At 38.1% G+C, this 19,333-nt stretch overlaps 1 long non-coding RNA gene across 1 annotated transcript in view; it reads left to right on the top strand.

Moving 5' to 3' along the window:
- The window catches only part of LOC130835906 (uncharacterized), a 45,093-nt gene extending 26,612 nt beyond the window's left edge, over window positions 1-18,481 (top strand). Inside the window, exons 2-3 of the long non-coding RNA XR_009049061.1 lie at window positions 11,550-11,612; window positions 17,045-18,481. This is a non-coding gene — a long non-coding RNA (uncharacterized LOC130835906). The remainder of the gene's footprint in view (window positions 1-11,549; window positions 11,613-17,044) is intronic.
- The last annotated feature ends 852 nt before the right edge of the window (window positions 18,482-19,333 follow it).

The following is a 19,333-nucleotide window of genomic DNA, read 5'->3' as shown; positions in this document are numbered from 1 at the left end:
TGCAGCATGAGATAATAGTGATTTTGGTAACGGATAAAATAGTAATTGTACAGTTAACAAGTGATTAGTGTTGATTTAGCCCAGTGCACGGGAAAGAGGTGCTCTATTCCAACCACTACAAGGGTAAATTTGGTACTTGGGACAAGGATTTCTTTCATTCATTCATTCATCCATTCTTTCTCTCACACACACATCTTGTATATCAACTGTATTCAATTTCTTCTTGCCATTTCAAATTTCTGGGCTTCAACATCAGCTCAGTGTTCCCCGATGCCAGGTGGCTTTCATGACCTTCACTGAGTTTATTACTCTCACTACCTCTGCCCTTGAACTACGCATCCTCTCCGTTTGGGGACACTACCTCTGATTCTTTAGCCCAGCCTTCCTTTTCGCTAGAGCTCTGTCCTGGGCTCTCTTCCCTCTGTGCGTTCTCACTCAGAAATTCATCTTTCCTCCATGGAATTCATATATGTGCTCAGCACTCTCCAACACAGACCTCTGGACCAGTTTCTTCTCCATCATTGCAGACCAAAGTAAGTAAAACTCAACCTGTCTGAAAATCAATCCATATTTGTCCTCCCGAACATGCTTCTGCCATCTTTCTTAGCTTGGCAAATAGTGTGTCCATCCACTAAGTAACCTAGGGCCAAACTTGGGTTTCTGAGACTCACCTCCTCTACCTATCTCTCACATTCAAATATTCACCTTCTTAACATTTCCTGAATTTGTCTTTTCCAGGCCATCCTCACTCCTAGGCTTCAGTTCATACCCTTATTTTATTTTGGAGAATTTTAATATTTTCCTAACTGATTTTCCTGCCTCTGTTCTTGCATACCTCTAATTGATTATCCACACTTCAGCCAGAGTGACTGCTTTAAAATTCAAATCTAACTAAATTACTTCTCCAATTTACTACCCTTTAGTGGCTTCTCATTGCTTAATGGTTCTAAATGCTCCCAGCATGATATATAAGGCCTGATAGGGCCCGCCCTCTGCCTGACCCCCAGCCTCTTTTCTTCCCTCTGTCACAGGCCATGGTCCAGCCATAGCCCAGCAAAAAGGTCGTGAACTAAACAGCTGGAGCAGAAGATCCTACAGGCTTTTATCATGTCTAAAAAGATGGTCTTAAATAGCTAAGAATAAGGGGGCTTGATATTTCCTATGCCTCCATCAGCATACACTCCGATTTATACATTTTGTCCTTATTGGATGTTCTTTCCATAGGCTTCAATCTTTCCTATACTGGCTGTTGAGGGCTCATGTGTTGATCTTACAGCATAGCTGATATTTGCTCCCACTAAGTAAAGAAGGCTTCTTTGTATTCTAACAAAAAATGGAAACATTTCACATCACATTGCCAGGATCTGAGCATCTCTAGCAATAGCACATGTCATTAATTTCAGCCTTTGATAATCCAAGAAGTATGGAAAATTCCCACCTCCTACTCTTTTGCAGAATTCGCAGCTCTGCCAAGCTTTGTAGCTCATCAGGATATTTACAAGCTAAATGTTGAGCTGTGGAAAAAAAGACATCTTCACATCCTTAGTTAGAAGCTGTACAAAAAACATTCAAATCAAGCCGTGTTGTGAGGGAGGCGGAACACTGGATTCCATTTCCAGCTTTTCCAGGAAAAAGGGGTGTGATCGTAGACAAACTCCTAAACCTTCTAGGACTCAGTTTCCTCATTTGTTAAACAAGAGCCTTGGCTGATCTCTAAAATTCCTTCCAGCACTAAAACAAAACAAAACAAAAACTTTGCCAATTTTCTTGCAAATTCCTGCTCAGCTAGGTGACTATAGACTGTTTCCTTTGTGGGGAAGGAAAATATAAATAGGTTTTTGTATTTTTCCAAACTAAGTAGTCCTTCTTTAGAGCCTTCAGCCCTTCATTGCCTACAAATCAAGTTATGTCCATTTTTAAGTAGTTGCTGAAAAATTGAGGGCACTTTTTTTTCTCACCAACTGACCCTGTGAATAACATCCTTTCACAAACACTGACAGTGTAATGTACAGCCTGAAGGGAATTTCTTTTGCTTGCTTAAAAAGGAAAATCAGCTTTTCATCTGGGTAAGAAATATCCTAGAGCTTTTACTACCATGAATTTAGCGTGGAAAGATGAATGTTTAAAAAAATCGTAACCAGGCTAGTCCCTGACCCTGATGAGCATGAGAAGTGAAAGGAGGGAGGTAAGTTAAGCAGTGACTTTTCTGTAGAGGTTTTAGCTTGTCACCTTAACATCCTCAATTCTGTAACACTCCCCCCAAAAAGAACACAGGGTTCACCTCTTTCTTTTCAAAAAGTTATAATGATTGAACTAAAGCCAAACAGAAAACACCGCCTGCATTTCAGCCTCATCTAAAGTGGAAGTCACGACATGCTCTGGGTGACTATGTTTTCTGTCACCCAGCAATACAATTACTAGACAATTTGATGACAAATCACTAAGACATATAATCTGAAAAAAATCTCATACATTTGGAAATTAATACACAAAGCATAAATAAATATAAGGAATAATAACATAAATGAGAAAATACTTAGAACAGAAATATTAAAAAATTACACATCAAAATTTGTGGGAAGAAACCAAAGTGATAATGAAAGACAAGTTTAATTTTAAATATATATTAGAATGAAAATTAATGAATTTAATGACTAACTCAAGAAGTTAGAAAAAAAGTACAACTGGGTAAAACCTAACGGAAAAAAAGGAAGAAAAGAAACAAAAAGATCAGAAATTCCTTTAATTTCTTAGAGAAAAACAACCAAATCAATAGCTTATTCTCTGAAATGCTAATAAAATAGACAAATCTTTGGTGAGAACTCTCAAGAATAAAAAGAAGAGAAATGACAAACAATGTTGGGAGTAAATAAAAAAGGTAAAGTGTATCTGCAAATGCAAACTTGGTAGAAAATAATAAGAAAATACTATCAATAATTTTGTGTTGATAAATCTACATATTTGAATAAATGGACAACTTCTTGGAAAAAAAACATAATATCAAAACTGACTCAAGAATAAGTAATACCCTTGAATAGTACACACCTCAACACACACACACACACACCCCCCCCAAGAACTCTCCCAACCATTTTATGAGTTACACAGAATATTCACAAATCAGATCATCTACATCACATCCAGGGAATACTATAAGAGCAAAAGCTCCCTGATACGTTGTATGGTCTCATGTAAAACTTGCTCCTTTAATCAGAAAAGGATAACGTTAGAAAAAAAATTATACATTCATCTCCTCTGTCCTCATAAATGTAAACTTTCTTTTAAATAGAGTAAGCCAAAATCTAGCACTACATTCATTTAAATACATTTCACTACATTCACAGATTAAAAGGATAAAAATTATTATCTTCATACATGTAGAATAACATGGATAACATTTAGCAACTTTTGGTTTGATGAACACTCTTGGCAAACTAAGGATAAGATAGCATGTAATTCTCTTCAGGCAAAATTTTCAGTGGGAGATGTTTATTAGTCAGGGAAGTGTCTTGGTGGCCAATTGAATTATCAAGTTGCCTTTGCTTCAGCTCACTCTCCTGCTTGGATCTGCCGAGTACTGGCTCTACCCCTGCTCTGAAACAGAGGGAGGAGCCTCGCTGTGTTTGGTTCCGTTGGGTAGTCACAGAAGCTACAGATTACTCACTCCTTTGCACACGGCTGGCTTTCTACCTGGTGAGGCGCACAGGAGCTTCTAGCCAGGCATGGTCCACCTTAGCCTCAACCCACTAGCCTAGAGAACCCTGTCCCATTCCTTCCGCTTCCCAAAGGAAGCCATAGGTCAAGGTTAAAACGGAAGTAGGGCTTCCCAGAGAGCTGGTGGAATCTAGCCTTTCTGCTTGGCTCACAGACGTGGCTGGGAGACAGTCCCCTTGCTCAGGACTGAGATTGTCCCTTTCTCAACAGGCCTGTGACTAGTGCTGTCCATGGGCTGAGGCAGCACCAGACGTCTGATCCCAGGATCGAACACCAGGGGAGAGCGTTGTGAGCGTTTCACGCTGTCTCTCTGGAAGCTTCTGTCTTCTACTGTTAAACGTCTTTCCTTTCTCTTTCTTCCCCTCTATCTACAGCCCTTTTTCTCCTCTCATTCTCATCTGTACAAATCTTTCCTGTCATTTTCATTCTATTTCACTATTCTCTTTTTTGCCCTTGCTTCCCTCTCCTTCTCATCCCCATTTTAAAATTTCAATCCTCTACTACCTCTCCTTGCTCCATATTCTCCAGTTTCTGGGTATATACCAATTTCCCCAGGTTCTCTTCCTCCTGAACCCTATTCTTGAGCCCTTCTAGCATACACTCTTCTAAAATTTTTCTACTTATTTCATGACAATATGTAGGCCACCAATCTAACAAGAAACACAGCAGATGCGTGTAACAGAACAACAACATCATCCAGATGAGGGTCTGTGCTCCACGAACATCCAAGCTTCCTCCTCTCTTGGCAAACATATTGCTTTATTTTCTTTTATGTGTAGGCAGACAACGTTTCGGATAACACCCCAGAGATTAATTACCATGAATTAGCCCAATGTAGTTTTTATAGCTATGTTTTTGATTATTTTATAGTTAATATTGGCTTAGTTAGGAATCCAGAAAGTCTCACCAGAAATCTCTACCTAAAGGTGGTTTTTGTTTGTTTGTTTGTTTAATCAACAAGGCAATTACACAAATAACTGGATTCTCATATGTGCCTATGAAAGTTGTAATTATTTATATGTGTCTCAAGAAATTAAAGGTCAATGATTAGCCTGTATTTTGCAGGGAAACAATATCTTGGCTGATCGACTTGGAGAATCGTTTCATTTTGTATCCACAGTACCTAACAGTTCCTGGTGTCTAAGAGAATCTCAGAAAGTGCTGTTGAAACAAATATTGGTTTCCATCCAATGTATCCTCTGGGGATCCCTAAATACATAACTGAAAGGGTCTCATATGACTATGTATTTCTACCCTTGCAACAAATAACAAAATTTGCACGTAAAAGATTAGCATGACTGAATTATTTCTTGGCATTTGAAAAGTCATTTACAATTGCAAGTCACTTGGTAGTTTTTACAACTGGCTATTCATCATAAAGACTCTACAGAAAAGGGAATTTTACAAATCTACTGATGGAAAATCCAAGGAAGAAAAATTCACAGATACTCACTGGGGACAGTTTTCCCCTTAGCTTAAAAAAAATACTAAAGACATAAAGGAAAATAATCTACTGTGACATATTATACAAACCTAGCTTTTCTGAGCAAGGAAAGAACATGAACAAATGGTATGAACAGGAAAAAAATATTGAAGCAACCCCAAGTAATCTCAAGAAATCTCTGTATTTGCCCAGATCACTTGACCCCTAGCTTTCTCTCCGTTTCCCTCTGGATAACAAAAGATAAAGAACAAATAACCACAAAAAAAGCAAAGCCCAGGGCTGGATTGCCTGGTAGATACTAATAGCACATGCTGGTAGCACCAGCAATGCAGAAGAACTATTTTTTTCAATTATTTATTTATTTATTCCTGAGACATGAGAATTTCATTTTACTGCTGCTCTGAAAATACATCTAATTACTCAGAACTATTTTTTAAAATAATACTTCGAAAAGAATTTCAAAATAGACACCCCAAGAATCAGAATTTTTTGTCTTCTTTCTTATAGTTTATGGATTTTTAAAAACATCCTAAATTTTATATAGCAGAGGGTGGGGGAGCTGTAGTGAGTAACAGTGCAGGGTATAAAAGGCCAATCCAGGCAGGACCCATTGATAAAACTTGGCCATTGGTTCCCCCCTAAAGTTTTTATTAAAATATTTGTGCTTTGAGCAGACAATCTTACACCTGAGCAAAAATGAAAAGGCCAGGTATCCAGAAAGAGAGTAAAGAAAACTGCCAAGAATATCGATCTGACCTGTACTGAATATTATGCATAATTATTATAGTACTATTAACAATATTAAGCAAAGATAGTGTGAGAGGGTTGGTGGACTCCAAAACCAGTCTTGCTCACAATTATGCCCAGGACCGTTTCTGGCACTTAGCTCTCTCCTCCCCACCCCACTATTATGAGGTTGAAACTAGAGATTTGTTAGCTAGGCTGATTCTGGGTGGATCCATGGACCAGGCTGGTCCAGAAGAGGACAGCAGTATAAAGTCCTAAAGAACAATGCACTTAAGGGGTCAGACAGACCTTACTTTGTGTCCTGGCTCTTTTTCTTATAAGCTAGCTGTGTAATCCTGGGCAAATTTCTTAAAGTACCAGACTTTTTAGAGACAATAAGACCACTTCATAGAATTGTTGGGAAGGTGAAAGACATAAAATATGTGGAGATCTAGAAAATATGTGACCTAGTAGAGTGAGCAGGTGTTCAATAAATGGCACCTGTTGCCACACAGTAATCACAGCTCGGTCATCTAGACAAGAAATAATTCATTTGTTTAACCAATAAATATTTTTTAAATTTATTTGTTTATTTACTATTTATTTATTTTAGTTTTGGCTGCGTTGGGTCTTTGTTGCTGTGCGTGGGCTTCCTCTAGTTGCCACTAGCAGGAACTACTCTTCATTGCAATGCTCTGGCTTCTCATTGTAGTGGCTTCTCTTGTTGCAAAACTAGGGCTCTAGGTGTGTGGGCTTCAGTAGTTGTGGCTCTCAGGCTCTAGAGCACAGGCTCAGTAGTTGTGGCGCATGGGCTTAGTTGCTCTGCGGCATGTGGTATCTTCCTGGACCAGGAATCGAACCCATGTCCCCTGCATTGGCAGGCTGATTCTTAACCACTGTGCCACCAGGGAAGTTCCTCAACCAATATTAATTGTGCATGTACTATGGACCAAACACTGAGTTAGGTGCTGAAATGGGCTGTAGATGATTCCTGATGTGGGGGGAAAAGTAGTATGGAAACTGGAATTGAGGAAAAGGTATGTGATATAACAGAAATTTGCCCTCAGCCTCTTGACAGAGAGAGTGAGCTATCCCTGCTTCTACAGAACAAATTATCAAGAATCAGAGGTCTGTAAAGTTGATGAACACAACACCAGGTATTGGTAAAACAGGTATTTCCATTTCATGCATGATTTCCTTATTTTAAACTCTTCCTCTCATGAGTAAGTTAGTTCCAGTCATTTGGATGCTAAAGCCAGGCTCCTATCAAGTTTGCTTGGATCTCAGCTCCAAACAAAAATTGACTGAGAAGAGAAAGGAAGAGAAAGCAAAGTAATTCTTACCCATTCCCTACGACAGAGAAAAGTCTATGAATTTTTTTCCCTCCCTCTTCTGTCTTTGGAGTGGATAGGTCTACTTCAACAAGAACAATCTAATTGAAATCAAGACATATATATCTACATATGTCTTCTTCTACAGCCAGATATTCTGTTAGAATTTTTTTTAAGGTTTATAATTCAGTGCCACAAAAAACTATAGACTGTCAGCCCTTACAATCTTAGTGTGAATTTATTTCACTACTTTCTCCATAATTCTCTTATCCAACAGCTGAGGGAATGAGAGTTTTGCTGGAATGACAGTCTTTATCTCCTGTAAGAGCTCTAGATACCTTGGTGCAAGAAACAGAATAATAGCCCCCAAAGATTTTCCTAATCCTCAGAACCTGTGAATATGAAAACTTACATGGCAAAAGTGATTTTGCAGATGTGCTTGAATTAAAGACCTTGAGATGGGGAGACTGTCCTGGATTATGCAGGTGGGCCCCATCTAATCACATGAGTCCTTAAAAAAATGGACAGCCTTTCACAGCCATGATCAGAGAAAGACATGAGACAATGGAAGCAGGGTCAGAGAGATGCTACCTTGTTGGCCTTGAAGGAGGAGGAAGGGGGCCACAAGCCAAGGAATATCTGTGTCCTTTAGAACCTGGAAAAGGCAAAGGAAAGGGTTCTCTCCTAGAACCTCTGGAAGGGATGTAGCTATTCTGAAACCTTGGTTTGACCTCAGTGAGACCCATGTTGGATTTCTGTCCTACAGAACTGTAAAGTAATAAACTTGTGTTAAGTCAATAAACTTGTAATTTGTTACAGCAGCGATAGAAAATTAAGGCATAGGGGACAAGGAAGTGAGGACTCTAGGCAAAGAGTGAAGAAAGAGGGTTCAAGACACACTCTAAAGATCTCTATCTTTATTGTATATCACCGTGTCTGTTCATTACCTCCCTAGAGTTTCTCATGCGGTCACCATTTTATTTCTTTTCTGGATTACTTGTTTAATACTTATGTCACATTAGAATACAAGCTCCCTTATTCCACATCAGAGTGCAAGAGTGCAAGGTCCAAGAACAAAAGGACTGAGTGTATCTATTCACCATTGTGTTTGCATTGCCCATTCACTGCAGAATGAATGGGAATATTCCATCTGTCTTCTCAGCCAGTCATCCCCTCCAGACCTCTACCATCCTCTAAGCTCATACGGTCTACCGTGGAATTCTAAGGCAGATAAGCATGAACAAAGAAGGAAGTTTGTCCTTCAGTATTTCATGGTCAAGGAATTGATTTTACAGAGGCTAAATCATTTATTAAAGTTCATTTTGTATTATTCTTTGGGGTTAACCTCAATTTTCAGATACGTGAACCACTGAGTGTTAACTTTTAACATGATCACAGAACAATTTTGAGAATCAAAACACTAGTCACCAGACAAGGGCAAGAAAATATCTGGTTTCATTCAGTGACTCAACATGACATTCAAAGTCCTTGAAAATTACAAGGAAATTGATCCTAAGAGGAGCCAAAGGCTAGCAGATTGGACCAGCCAAAGGTCATATATAAAAAGACTAGGTGGAGCTAGAAAAAAATCTAGGCCTCGTGATTTTCAGTTCAGAAATTCTGGGTTGTTTTTCTTGTTTTCCTTAGGCACCATCTTTCCCCAGCAGGCCTATCTGAAAGTGGGTGGGACGCACACAAATCCTGGTTGGCTTTTTTTTTTCCAACACTTCTCTCCCACTTCTCCAAAAAATATGTTTATACCAGTGAGAACGGGTAAAATACCTATGAGCCTCAGTTCTTAATGACAGTAATTGGCAGGGGTAGAGAGGTGGGAACTTACCGCTCCTTCATCAGGCTGGGGCAGGTGCTGTGAATCCCTTCTCTACATCTTCCAAGAGGCCCATGTTTGGGCCTTTGAACGATGCCCAAGACAGTCAGACTGACCCACGGGAATTAAGTTTATTGCTTTTCCCTTCTCCATCTCTTCTCATTTCCTCCCTGTCACCGTGTTGGTGTCTCATGTTTGCCCTAAGTCTGGTACCTGCCCTAATTCAGCTGTTGGCCTTTCTCTGTTCAGAAAACTGATTCTGGCCTTGCTGGACGATTCCACCTCTGGCTTCCCAGACAGGGCTTGATATTCCTCCCCAGCTTCCCAGCCAAGGACAAGCCTGCTCCAAGTTTCAGTCTCATTAACTTAGCATGTGACAGGTTTGCTGTGCTAGGGACATCTCTCTGTTTTATTATTTTCCTTATTTTTCCACCTCCTCTGATAATCAATGGGCGAGGTACTCATGAGAGAATTCTTCTCTTGCCTTCCCTTAAAAAAATGTTTTCTCCTTAGAAACATAAAATAGAACGGTGATTATCAGGGACTGGGGGAAGGGGAAAAGGAGAGTTGTTGTTTACCAGATATAGAGTTTCAGATTTGTCAGAAGAAAAAGTTCTGGAGATATGCTTCCCAACAATATGAATATACCTAGCACTACTGCACTGTAGACTTTTTAAGTGGTTAAGATGGTAAATTTTATGTTATGTGTGCTTTTTCAATCACAATTTATTTTTATTTTTTATTGAAGTATGGTTGATTTTCAATGTCGTGTTAGTTTCAGGTAAACAGCAAAGTGATTCAATTATACATACATATATATCTATTTTTTTCATATTCTTTTCCCTTATAGGTTATTACAAAATATTGAATATAGTTCCTGTGCTATACAGTAGGTTCTTGTTGGTTATCACATATTTTTTAAAAAGGAAATTAAAAATTTATTTTTTCTCCTGAGCTCTGCTCTTTATGCTTTTGGGTGTTGAACAGGGTACCAAATTTAATCAAATGCCTCTTCACCTGAATTCTTTTAAAAATAGGATCTACCAAGCGGACCTACCTTGGGGTTTGCTCAAATCTTGATTTCTTACTTCACAGACTTGATCCTAACAATACAGAAGTATACGTTCCAGGAATAATCTTTGAGCACCAACTACTTGCTAAGCACTTGGCAGAAACTCAAGAATGAATTGCATACAAGCCACTACTTGCTGTAGTTTATACACCTAAACCATAATAATGAGCATAACTTATTATGGTTACTCTGTGCCAGAAACTATACTATGCCTTGTATTACACTCTCTCTTTTATTCTTTAACAACCTAATGAAAGGAGTAATTTTTCTCTGATTCTCTAGGCTTTCAATGGAGCTATGTATGCACTCAGAAAGTAAAAACAGAATGAAGAACTATTGAAATGAAATGAATGTGTATTCTCACGTCTATGTGCCAAGCAGAGTTCTGAAGAAAATTACACATAATGTTTTATCTCCATTTCACAGATAAGAACGTTGAGGATCAGCCAGGTTCAGAGACTTGCCAAAAGCCGTTTAGCTAATAAGACAAACAGATATATTTGAAACCCGTGTCTGGCTGATCCCCAAGGTTGCAATGGGCCGCCTCACTGTGGCCTTCCTGTTAGCGATAATACAAGTTGGAAAGTGGTTAAGTGCACTAGGATTCTACATGAAATAACATAGGAAACCAGAGAAGAAGAGATTTACCTTTAGCTGCAGTTAGTGAGATGAAGAAGGCATCTAACAACGGGGAACAATATATTTAAAGGAGCAGATGGAGGAGCGCAGGGTTTGTATGTAGCAAAAAAGCAGTAGAGTTGGCTGGAATCGTCCAGGTAAGAGGTAGAGCAGTAAGAGATCAGACCAGGAAGCCACACAAAGGCCTGGGCCTCCAGGACCTTCATGTCTGTCTAAGGGATTTGGACTTCACTGTCTATGTGATAGAAAACCATTGAGATTTTTCAAGCAGAGAAACTTCAAGACCCAGACCTATGTTCATTTAGCAAAAAAAGTGTATGAAATGAACTGGGGAAGGGTCAGGGGCATGAAAAAAACTACCTAAACTTCTCTCTCTTTAATTCTATCTCTTTTTAGGTTAACATTGGCCTTGACACTGAAAACATTCAGCATGTTGAAATCAAAGATTCAATAGTGTATTCGCCTGAAGCTACTTGTTTTTAAATGAATTAAGTATGATTTTTTTAACCTTTTCCCTTAAAAGTCTGTAGGTTTAAAACATAATTTGCAGTTCATTTTCCAGGGAGGAATCCAATTTGGCTTTTGTCTTTTCTGGTCAGATATTATATGATTTTTTTTTTTTGCAAGCCTTTAGAATGGTTCACAGATGTTGCTTCTAAAATAGGTCCTCCTGGAACTATTTGGTTTGAGGGAATCTTTGTTGCCATGGATTAAACTAATAGGAGACTTCATGTTTAAAATTCAAGACTGTACTCAAATTTAGGAAATAATCATTCTTCCTTAAATTTATATAAGGCAGTCATGGAGACAAGTGACATATGGAATGCTAACCATAGGTCCACATCGTTGCACTTACAGGTGAGTTATGCTTTGTTCAAATTAAAGACCATCTCTCCCAAGAAGAGAGATATCAGCTAAGTTAATATTATTAAAAATTAAGAAATTCAGTGTTCCTGCTTGGTCAGTTGTACTAAAGAAACATGGTTATTAAAAGAATACCTAAGGCTTAAATTATACATATGGGTATGATAAAATTTAACAAACCATTTAAAGTAACTTAACAAAATATGATCAAATTTAAATAGCAACTAAACATCAGTTGAGTCCTGTACACACTGTCATCGCACGTAGGCAGCACCCAAAATGTATTTCTTGGTCGTCTCTTTCACTCTTCCTTTTAGTGAGCTCAGCCATTGGCACTAAGCTCGAGTCCTCGTTGCCAACCACGTGAGGGATTTGCCTGTCTCCATCTCCAATCCTGATCTATCTCTCAAGATCCAAATCTGTAACCTTCTATTATGCATCTTCCCATCAGGCACCTGACACTCGAGATGTCCAAATCAAATTTACCATTTTATCCACAGTACTCTTGCTCCTACAGCTGGTGCCCAAAGTAGGACCTCTATGTTAGCATTTTCCAAATTGCGTTCCAGGAATTTCTTTTTTAATTAAAAAAGAGATGTATGGTCAACTAAGTCTGGGAAATTATACATACTATATCACACTTTCTTGGAGATTCACAATGAAAATTAAGCTTCTAAAGGCTCTTAGGTTTCCTGCGGTAGAAAACGTTTGCCTTATCTTAGTATTTTATTTGATGTTAGACCCCTTTTGTATACAATATCTATTAACATTCTGAAAACACTAGTGTTTAGCAAAGATACTTTGAAAACAGCTGCTATTGATCTTTTTTTATATAAATTTATTTATTTATTTATTTATTTTATTGGCTGTGTTGGGTCTTCGTTGCTGCACACGGGCTTTCTCTAGTTGCAGCAAGCGGGGGCTGCTCTTCGTTGTGGTGCGCAGGCTTCTCATTGCCATGGCTTCTCTTGTTGTAGAGCACGGGCTCTAGGCACATGGACTTCAGTAGTTGCGGCACATGGGCTCAATAGTTGTGGCTCACGGGCTTAGTTGCTCCGCGGCATGTGGGATGTTCCTGCAGCAGGGATCGAACCCATGTCCCCTGCATTGGCAGGCGGATTCTTACCCACTGCACCACCCAGGAAGTTCCCGCTATTGACCATTTTCGACTCGTCCTATCCCTTAACCACTGCATAAAACTCATCACCTGCTTCTACAGTTACACCTAAGAGTACATCTAAAATGAGACTACATGAGTTTACTTCCTGACTTCATCAGTTACTAGTCGTGAGATCTGAGCAAGTTACTTAATCTTTCTTTGCTCATTACCAGATCTTCAAAACAGCTGACTCCTCTTAAAAGATTATAAGAATTAAATAAAGTAATGCATGCAATGCACTCAGAAAAGTGCCTGGAACATAGTATCTGCTCAATAAGTGTTCACTTTTATTACTATTATTGTCATCTCTAAAATGTTTCTCAAATATTTGCTGTTTCCCATTGCCTTTGACACTTCCATGGTTTAGGTACTCATCAGTGCTTTTCTGCGCCATAATAATAGTAAGAGCAATTTGAGAAAGAAAAATATCATATGATATCTCATATGTAAAATCTAAAAAAAATAAAATAAAAAAGATACAAATGAACTCATTTACAAAACAGAAACAGACTCACAGACTTTGAAAACAAACATGGTTACCAAAGGGGAAATGTTGGGGCGGGGAGAGGGATAAATTAGGAGTTTGAGATTAACACATACACACAACTATATATAGAATAGATACAAGTACCTATTGTATAGCACAGGGAACTCTACTCAATATTCTGTAATAACCTTTATGGGAAAAGAGTAGATATGTGTACATGTGTAACTGAATCACTTTGCTATACACCTGGAACTAACACAACATTGTAAATCAACTATACTTCAATATAAAATAAAAATTAAGTTAAAAAAGTAAGAGCAATTAACATTTAGTTTGGTGTTTTATAAATTTACTTGATGTTTTCATATACTTTATCCAATTAACCTAATAAATACTTTATTTACTATGTTCACAAACTTTCTACTTTGCAATTTATTCACCACACTGCCATTCAATTCTTTTAAAAACACAAATCTAATGATTCCATTCCTATAGGTAAGAACATTGAAAGATTCTCCATTATCTAAGTAACAAAGGGAAGTAACAACCTCATCACAATGCACACACCCCTGACTTCACACTCCCCAGCACAGAGTTTTTTAATCTAGCTGCACTGCACCACTCGAGTTTAGAGGACACATTAGGCTCTCAGACCACTTGGCTTGGTTGGTTCTGTTTTTTGTTTTGTCTTGAATACCCTTTCTTCCTTCTTCTACTTATTAAAGATCGTACTCATTTTTTAAAGTCCACCTCAAATTTTAGTTACTCCGTGAAATATTTCTCATGTCTACCCAGTTAGCATTCTTTTCATAATTCTACATTTTTCCCCCAAAATACAACTTACACAGTATTATGTTCCATCTCATACAATTAATTGCACAGAGACTTTCTCCTCCATTAAATTGTGAGCTCAATGAGAAGTGATGTCTGATTCATTCTTTTGTGCTTTGTAAATCAAACACAATGCCTCACACATAGTACACGTTCATACAGATATTTATTGACTAAATTTGCCTACAGAGAGAGTGTCTTACTACTCATTAATGTATACCATATCTTAGACAAATATTACATTTAAAAGAGTAAATTGGTTGGTAATTCTTTCCTTGCCAAAAGTTTCTACTCTTTACAAAAGAATTCACAGTAGGCTTCCTTTAAGAGGGAAATGAGCCAATATGTTTAGTAAAAACACAATCACGTGGAACTTTCATAAAACACGCCTACAGTACACACCTGTATCCACCAACCATCCCAGGATTCTGACTTCTTGGGATAATATGTTTTTGTTGGGATTCTCTTGGAATAAATATAAAGACCAATTAATATACTGGCCCTATTATAATATCATGTCTTCATTTTTCCAATGGAGACTTCCTGGTTGGCTCCTAGAGAGGTGACCTAATCTATAGTCTTGCTCCCTAATCTAAGTTCACTTGCAGGTCAGATGTCCCCAGCTTGTTTCCGATTCAATGATCTCATCTCCTTCAAGCGAGCTACTCTTCCTTCAGAGGGTGCTATTGGGAAATCACACTGGAGACTTACCTACTACAGAGACAAATTTTCCAGATCGAAGGACAGTATCCCTGCTGTGCATCGTTCTCAATGCCTCCTCTGCCTATTGATTGGTCTTGGAAATGCTGGCTGGAAGTAGGAAGAGTAACTCTTTAATAAAACTTCCATCTTCCTAAAAGTGCATTTAATTAATCTGTTTCCCAAGGAAGTTTAAATGCTTATGTTTGAAAAGCATATTTTCAAATATCTTCTTACCCTATGATTGCCGTAGGACTCACATGGCCTGTTTAAATAGATGTCTCTGTGGCATGAAGAAGTTTGGCCAGTGTTATATATCACATTCTCTTTATTCAGCCTCATATTTACAGGTGCACACCTATTATGCTCAATTTAATGCTCTGGACCTCTTAGCTATTACTGCTTCCCACGACTAGGGTATTTTGACTCCATTTTGCTGGTTAATGATCAACTATTATCTACCCCTGCTATACCTCTGCCAAGAGCTTTTTTTTCCAGGTATTACTTTATAGTTATTATCTAATCTTTATAAAACCATGGAGGAAGTTTTCCCATCTAACAGAGGGTAAATGATTAAGGAGAAGACAGTTAAAGAGCCTGCTCAAGGTGACATGGTAATTCAGCAATGGAATAATACTGAGTGTTCCCAATGCTCATTTTCTAACTGTTCACTTTCCACAGTTCAACCTGCAACCTTCTTAATATTTTCTGAGTTCGAGCTTGTTTACAGTTGCCTCACATTTCTTAAAGGTCAATAAATGGCTAAATAAAATGAGGAGATGCATGTGAATCTATGGAATAGAGTTAAAAGTGCTCTGTAAAGAGTTATGTGCTGATTCTATTATTGCTCTTCATCAACTTGGCTGGTATTCCCATGTTTTTTAAAAGAATCGCTCAATTACGAAAGCAGTTACAACCATAGGTACGGTTAAGTACATAAAGCTCTTAACACTTTCCCTGGAAACTTCATAAATTATCAAAATAATTTTGAAGGCTACATTTTACATTTTTTTAATTAAAAATATAAGTATTTCTAGACTATGCTTATATTCACTTCAGTGGTACCTCTACTTTTTATTAACAATTATAACTTGTTATTGAGTACTACCTGGATGAAAGAAGTAAGAGAATGCTCAATTGGGGGATTGTTTTTGCAATTCTGGTAGCTATTCCTCATAGCAATACCTTGTGTATAAGCAGTAAATACACAATCAGTAAGTGCTACGTCATTGCTTTTCTTTTAAACAAATTTAATTTTATCAGACTCAACATGATCCTCTTTGTTTAAAAGATGTTTAAAGAGCCTAAAATCACCTTGCCTTTTATAGTTTATAGTAGTTCAATTCCTTCTCATTCTATAAGTATTTATGATGTTTGAACACTGGGCTAGATATTGGAATGTAAGCCCACCAGAATATGTTCCACAATAGAATGTAGCATCTATAAACAAAGGGAGTTGGTCATTCCTGATGGGCCTCCAGTACCTAAAAAGTGCCTAGAATATAGTAGGTGCTCAATAAACATTTGTTGTATAAATAAGCAATGCTCTGGGGAGGGAGAAAGGGATACAAAGGTGAATATGATGGCTGCCCCATCTCCTAGGGGGTCTCGGGAGCATTTGGAGATGGTTCTACTATTGCTACTCAAGAGCAAACCAGTTTTTTAAATAAATATTTCATTCTACATTTTTTCAGACCAACAACATTTTGGTGTGTGCCGTTATAAGCAATGCATATGGTTTATTTTTGATTTTGCGTTTTTTCTTTTCTTTTCTTTTTAGTTTTAAGATACCCTTATACAAAACATATATGATGAAGAAAGGAAAATTTTAAGTCTTTTCAGATGCATTTCATACCCTGTAAATCTTGTTGTTATAGAGTTTCCCATGCATTGTGGCAGGCCACCTCAGCATAAGCACTCAATTTTAAGTATTAAAATAGTTTTTAAAAAAACTCACATTGAGAAACCAGGCTTGAAAGTCAGTCACTTCCAAGAAAGATAGACTCTTCTATAATATCTCAGCTCCTCCTACACACTACAGTAATAGCTATGCCTGGCTGACCTGACTACAGTGTGTGTGGTGAGCTTGCCCATCAATAACTGTTCCCATCTTTTTCCTGGGTCCAGAGAGAGGCTACACTCTGAGGTTTCCTTGCACTCAGGTATGATCATGTGGCCAATGGAATATAAGTTGAAGTGCTGTGTGCCACTTCCAGCCCAGGTTAAAAAAATGCTCCTTCTTTCTTCCAGATTTCTGGTATGTAAGAAACTCCCAAGATGACCTTGGAAGCTACATGGCAAAGCAACTGCCAGACTAAATCCCTGAATGACAGCATGGAGCATACAGCATCTTATTTCCAAGACGACCACCATCAATTCCCTCCCTACCCATATGTACATGCCATTCCCCACTAAGAAATAGAGTTTATTCCTCCATTCCTTTGAAATCTAGGCTAACCTTATTGACTTGATTGTTCAGTAGAATGAAGGGTCATTCTGTGATTGCCTTGAACTCCCATTGAGGGCTCTTGGAGCCTAGGCACCATATTGTTAGGAAGCCTAAGGAGTCTTGTAGAGAGGCCCCTAAAAACAAGTGTCAACTTGCCAGCCATATGCGTAAATTTTCCTGGAAGGCTATACTCCAGGCCTAGTTGAGCTTCCCCAGCTGATATCATGCAGAGTAGAGAGGAACTGCCTAGCAGAGCCTTTCCTAAATTTTGAATTTTACGGCAGAATAATATTCCACTGCATGTATATACCACAGTTTCTTTACCCATTTGTCAGTGGACACTTAGGCTGTTTCCATGTCTTGGCTGTTATGAATAATGCTGCAATGAATATTGAAGTGCAGATATCTCTTTGAGATACTACTATCATTTCTTTGGATATATACCCAGATGTGGAATTGTGGGATTATATGGTAGTACTATTTGTAATTTTTTGAGGAACCTCCATACTTAGGTTTTTCCATAGTGGCTGTACCAATTTACATTCCCACCAACAGCATACAATGGATTCCTTTTCTCCATATTCTCATCAGCTTGTTATCTCTTGTCTTTTTGGTAATAGCCATCCTAACAGGTGTGAGGTGATATCTCATTGTTTTGATTTGCATTTCCCTGATGATTAGTGATGTTGAGCACCTTTTCATTTGCCTGTTAGCCATTTCTTTGTCTTCTTCAAAAAATGTTTTTCAGTTCCTTTTCTCATGTTAAAAATTGGGTTATCTTTTTTTTTTGCTATTGAATTGTATGCGTTATTTGTATATTTTGGATATCACCCCTTATTGGATATGTAGTTTGAAAATATTTTCTCCCATTTCATAGGTTGCCTTTTCACTTTGTTGATTATTCCATTTGCTGTGCAGAGGCTTTTTGGTTTGATATAGTTCCACTTGTTTATTTTTCCTTTTGTTGGCTATGCTTTTTGGTGTCATATCCAAAAAATCATTGCCAAGACCAATGTCAAGGAGCTTTTTCCCTACTTTTTTTGCTTTTGTTTTTGTTTTGTAGAAGTTTTATTGTTCACATCTTACATTTAGGTCTTTAATCCATTTTGAGTTAATTTTTGTGTATGGTTTAAGATAAGCGTTCGTAGCATAGACATATATATACTACCAACTGTAAAATAGATAGCTAGTGGGAAGTTGCTGTATAACAAAGGGAGATCAACTCGATGATGAGTGATGCCTTAGAGGGGCAGGACAGGGAGGGTAGGAGAGAGTCTCGGGAGGGAGGGGATATGGGGATATATGTATAAATACAGCTGATTCAATTTGGTATGCCTCAAAAACTGGTACAAGAGTGTAAAGCAATTATATTCCAATAAAGAGCTTAAAAAAAAAGATAAGGGTCCAATTTCATTCTTTTGCATGTGGATATCCCGTTTTCCCAACACCATTTATTGAAGAGACTATCTTTACCACATTGTGTTTTCTTGGCACCCCAGTCCAAGATCAGTTGACTGTATATGTATGAGTTTATTTCTGAGCTCTCTATTTTGTTTCACTGGTCTGTATGTCTGGTTTTTATGCCAGTACCATACTGTTTTGATTACTGCTACTTTGTAATAAAGCATGAAATCAGAAAGTGCGGTGCCTCTAGCTTTGTTATTCTTTCTCAAAATTACTTAAGCTAATCGGGGTCTTTTCTAGCTTTAATTATTTTGAGCCTGCCTGTTTAGGTTTAATTGTTATTACAGGAGGAGGGAGAGGTATACTTTCTTCTCTTAGTACAAATATTGTGAGAAAAGTGGAGTGAGTAAGAAGAAACAGAGTGAGAGTGAAACTGTCCTGATCCCCCCTCACTTGATTGAAGTTCAAGAGGTAAGAAAAGGCACTTGAAAGCCACTGAGGAAAACACTTAGGGCAGAAGGGCTTCTGTTAAGCTCCCCATTCAGGATTCTTAGAGGAAATCCTCTTGTAGGTTATATTTGCCTTCTTGGGGTGCAGCATTGTATGATGTGCAGGGAGAGACCGTGCACACCCACAAGTTAGCCTCAAGTCACAAGTGGTATACTCAGAACCCCAAAGTTCCCTTG

This window comes from Hippopotamus amphibius, chromosome 14, assembly GCF_030028045.1.
Source record: "Hippopotamus amphibius kiboko isolate mHipAmp2 chromosome 14, mHipAmp2.hap2, whole genome shotgun sequence".
NCBI lineage: Eukaryota > Metazoa > Chordata > Mammalia > Artiodactyla > Hippopotamidae > Hippopotamus > Hippopotamus amphibius.
This window is presented reverse-complemented; position numbering and strand designations above follow the sequence as displayed.